The sequence below is a fragment of the Monodon monoceros genome, unplaced genomic scaffold (assembly GCF_005190385.1).
Source record: "Monodon monoceros isolate NGI ecotype Baffin Bay Population unplaced genomic scaffold, NGI_Narwhal_1 Super_Scaffold_15, whole genome shotgun sequence".
Classification (NCBI taxonomy): Eukaryota; Metazoa; Chordata; class Mammalia; order Artiodactyla; family Monodontidae; genus Monodon; species Monodon monoceros.
Window position 1 is genome coordinate 80,894,180 of NW_021703771.1, and position 5,236 is coordinate 80,899,415.

Here is a 5,236-nt window from a genome sequence, read left to right on the forward strand (position 1 = left end):
AATTGTTAAAATACTTGAAAATACAAAAAATATAAAGAAGAAAATAGTCACCTAAGTATTTGTTAGGTTTTAATTGGAAAAGTAGACTTTGTGAAATGATTTTAGGTAATTAGGTATCTCTGTAGTCAGTGATGTTTGTGTTAAAATATTGGCCACTTCTGATTTGTACTAATAATATCTGCTAATGTTACATAGTAAGGGTGTAGGGTGTTAGAATGAAGGTGAAATGTTTTAAACAGATAAGACAAAGTTTGCTTCTTTTCCTGTCATGTTAAACATTAAGTATCAAGGTCTATGGAATTGAATGGCTTTAGAATAACTTCACATATGTGGTTGAGATGAAATACAATTTTTGCTGAAAGCAAAATATCTTCTCATTTTAGATATTACTTGTAATATAACCAGGGAACCTCAAAAGTGGAGATAATGACATTTGAAACTGAGGTACAACTTACTTGAAAATAACTCCTATGTTTCTGCTTGTTTAACTGGCATACAAGTGTATCTGGTCTTCATGGTGTATGTAGAATACTGCACTTCTTACCTTTTGATTAACCTTTTGTGCAGTCTTCAAATAAAAAGATGCTACACAATTTTAACTAAATTTGCTTATAAACATTTTGGTGTGTACTAAAATACTAAATATTCCCTTGGTTTTATTAAGTACCATGGGCTTTAGCTTTAGTTTTTGTTATGTATATCCTTTTAACTTGCTCAATTTAAACAAAGATGGAATTTCTCTTCCTTTTGGTGTTATGTAATCGTTGGTGTGTGCAAAAAAATTATTCAACTGGTGATAAAATTTTGTGACTAAATTTAATAGGCCTGTTATGTGTCATTACCAATTTTCAGATTTCTGTTGAATCTGCATTAATGGATGAATGACTTGGGCAGTGAGGACTTAAGACTGTGCAGAGTCAGTATTCTTCATTTCTGGAATTGGATGCTTTATTTGCTGGTACGACTATGATAAAAAAGATGGTAAATCATAATCTAGGTTGAGAGAGTGACCTAGATTTGAATGGGTTTGGATCCTGGCTTTACTGTGTGTCTACTTCATGGCTTAGGCAAACTACTTTCTCTCTCTCTGGCTCAAGTTTTGCCCTGTAAAGAGCAATAAGTTAATACGTGTGAAGCCTCCGAACAGTGCCAAGCATGTAGTGACTGCTAGTAGCCATGTTCGCCAGTACGATTGTCTTGAAGTGAAGTTCCAGTCCTGATAACAAACTGTCTGCCTAGGTCACACTACTCCAAATATAAATTTTTATTGTTTGGGTAGTTCCCACCGAAGGATAAAAGACAGTAGCTTTAGTTGAATGGATTGTAATACCCTTGATGGAAGAGTGAAAAGCTGCCTGTATTTACTTGAATTCCTGAGTTACAAGTGTGTCTGTTACTCCTTACGCTGGACAAGTGCAAGTGCCTAAGCATTCTTTTGATGAATCCTGGAAATGGAGAAATGCAGCTTTTGGCGGAAAGCTTGCTGAGTACTGCCAAAGGGGTAATTTTATGGGCGTCAACTTGGATAAAGCCCAAGATTATAAGAAAGTTCCAATGTCTCTACTGGAGCATTAGTTCAGAGTTTACTGTGAAGGTAGCAAAAAAATGTCTTAACGTTTTTTGACGTCTGTTGAGTACTTACATGCTGGAAACTGACAGGTATTTTATATGCATAATCATTTTTATCATCACCCCATGAAACAGGCACTTGTTATCCCCACATACAGAATAGGAAATGCACTTAAAAGGGTTACATAAGAAGCAAACGGTTGGTAAACGTTGGAGCTGCCCTCCAGGGTGCTGTCATTAAAGCTCCCTGGACAATACCAACCTCAAAGCTGGCAGCTGAACCAGGCCAGGTGCCAAGAGCTGACTTGGACACTGCGCCATTCTGCCTCCCTTCATCTTGAGGAGGAGGGGAAAATGTACGTGAGCTTCTAAGGATGACATCTCACAAGCCGTCTGGATGGTTGCTGTGCTAAATTAAACGATAAGAATCACGAAATGGCAATGCAGTGATGGAAAAAATGCAGATTACAAAGATTCCAAGTACGGAGCTCAAGATGCTAGCTTGCTAAGGTAAGAGGGTTTAGGTAAGCATAATCTCTCAGAAGTGGTTAGTTTAGCCCTTGAAGGAAATGATACCAGTTTGTGGACAAAAGGATTGAGACTATTTCTAATAATGTCTGGCACTATTAGAGGATGTACCAGTTCCCATCTCTTCACATAAGATTCAGTGGATACTTACTGCTGGGACCATTTTAATGAGAAAAATATGTACAAGTGCTTGTTACATAGGGCTCACTAGACTTTAGTTATCCTGGCCTCTCAGCTGTATTTGATGCAACTGAGCACTCTAGTTTCTGGGACACTTTTGCAAACATAATGCAAAGCCATTCTTTCTGACAATTTTCTCTCAGATGTTCCTTATTTCTCACTAATAGTGGTTTGTCCCCTGTACCCACTCATTGCCTACTGCTCTTCTCTGATGACACTTCCTTGGGAGTTCACTTATTCCTTGATTATAGTGAACACTTCTTACAACGCTGGGTAATGTCATTTCATTCCCTTTGAAGCTGGATCATGAGGGAGATGTAATTTTTAAAAGGACTGTCCCCCTCTTTCACCTCTTCTTTATTCTGAGTCCCTGTCTGGCCCATATATAGCTTGGAATAGGTACGAGGACTCCCTCGAGGCCAGGTGCTGAGCAGCCACTCACCAAAAGCAAGCAATTGTCTTTTCAGTTTTTGCTGTTAGGTTGGTTCTGAATGGAGCCTCCAGGTAAGAAACAAGTGAATACATTCCTTGCATCCAGAAGAATACAGTCATAGTCATTCAGATGTGTAAGGCATTGGGCATAAAGAATATATTAGTATTCATTCCTATGTAATTATAATGTGCTAGGAGCTCTGCATAAGGCAGTAGAACAAGATCACTTTGCAAAGCTTATAGAGTCTAGTAGACGAGACAGATGAAACTAGGAATTTTAACATGGTAAGTAGAAAGATACGTAGAACATGCTAATAAGAGGCATCAAATGCAAGAGCTAGGAAGGCTTCCACAAAGGAGACTGAAGAGTGGCCAGAGATGTAAGGGGACACTGAGATACAGCATGAAGTCGAGTGACAAGTTCCTTAAGTTCCTTGGAGGCTCATGTTCCGGGACAGGGAACACATCCCAGACAGAAGACTACTGATTCTATTACTAATCCAGACCCTAAGGATTTCTCCTGACCACCATTATCCAAGCATTTCCTTCACCACAGGGGCTATGCTCTAGTTATCTTCTCTGGTTTATCTGGCCCGTCCGCGTATCTCTGCAAAGTCTTAATGGGGGTTCCCTGGCCCTAATGAGTTTTCAATCTACTTGAAAGCTCTTCAGAAGGATTCCCCAGTCTTGTCAACAGTCTTCCCTCCACAACCCTGTAAGTAAGTTCTCTTGCTCCAGTGTTCTCAACAAGCTGCACTGCCCGCCCAGAAACTCTTTCCTTCCTAGCATATTAGGCTATTCTCTTTGATTCACCAAACATCTGAAAATCTCAGCTTTCTACCGGGAAGTCAGCCTGGATGAATGAGGATGCTTTCAGTTACATTTAACAGAACAATACCTAACTCAGGCTGGCTTAAGCAATAAGGAAAACCTGTCTCACATAGTTGGAAGATCAGAGGTTGAGTGGATTCTAGATTGGTCTCGAAGATGTCCTCAAAAGGCCAGAGTTCTTCCCATCTCTGTTCTGCTGTCCTCAGTGTGTTGGCCTTGCAATCATGCTGGCTCAAAAGGTGGGTGCAGCAGTTCCAGGTATCACACCCAGACACCACAATGTCCAGAGGGAAAAAGGATCCATCTTTGTATCTTAGAAGTAAGAATACCTTTCCTAGAGCCACCCAGCAAGTTTCCATTTTTGTGGCCAAGATTAGGTCATGTGGACATTCTGAAACCACTGGCCAGGGCTAAGACTAATTATTTGGAGTAAAATGAATGTTAGGAATCAATCACTATAACTGGGTTTATGGAGAGGTGAAAAATACCAAGTCTATTTTAATGGTTTAAACAGAATAAGTCTATTCAGCTTTGAATTTCCAGCCATCACTGATTACCCCATCCAAGTACTTACCCTTTACTCAAATACATCTTGTCAATATTGACAATTAATGATTATTCAATCTTAATTATTACTCAAATATTTGTAAAACTCCGTATCTATGGCAAACTCCAACCTCTCTATATGCAGCCCTTGGGGATGGTTAAAGCTCTTGGATAATATCATGAAAATGCATTAACATCTATATGATAAGTATTAAGTCCCTACTGTGTGTCCAACACTGTCCCAGGGGCTAGAGAGAATCAGACAAAGCAAGACCTCTCTCTGGAAGACTAGATCGTGGGGTGTGTCCAGGGGGAAACAGCCAGAGCTGAGGCTGCCAAGTGGGCCAGGTATTGAGGTTCCTATAGAGAACTCTGAAAGATTTTGAAATTTGCCCAGTAGGGGATATGAAGTTGGAAAAGGTTTTAAGCAGAAGAGTCATCCAACCTGTGATTACTTGCTCCTCGCCTTCCAGATTGTCCGCAGTCAACCGGAGGAAATCCTTTTGATCTGTGAGACACTGAGACTCTCTGGCTCTCACACACTCGTCGCTACAGCTGATCTTCCGGTACAAGAACTTGGCAAGTGTGGCCAGCCCCACGGAAGGGTACGGACTCCTCCCACTGTTTGCACAGAGAACCAAGTTAACCCCCAAGTAAACGAATGACTGATTATTGGCGCCCAGGCAAAACAAAGGGGAACTTTAAAAAGCCACGAGAGCGAAAGCACACAAAGAGAATGGCCCGCGGGCCTGCAGTTGGGAGGATTCGCACCAAATTCTCGCTGCCGAGATCGAGAGCCCGGGCTGAACGCGGGATACTCTGGTCACCCCACTTTTCACTGACTCCAAAAACATTAAATTCAAAAAAGACAACCTTATCCCCCCAAAACAAAAACGTCAAAACAGAAACGACAAAAAAAAAAAAAAAAAAAAAAAAAACCAGAAACGACAACACCGGGGGGGTTCAGATAAACGTCTAAACGGCTGGCGGGCTGCGCGCCTGTGAGTCCCAACTCCACAGTCCCGCCCCCTGCCCGGCCCAGCTCCGCCCTCGCGTCTGCGCACCGGCGCCCGCGGAGGCGGTGGGCGGGGCGCTCTGAGGCTCCGCCCCCAAAGCGGCATGTCAGAGGCGGGGCTGGATCTTGCTCACT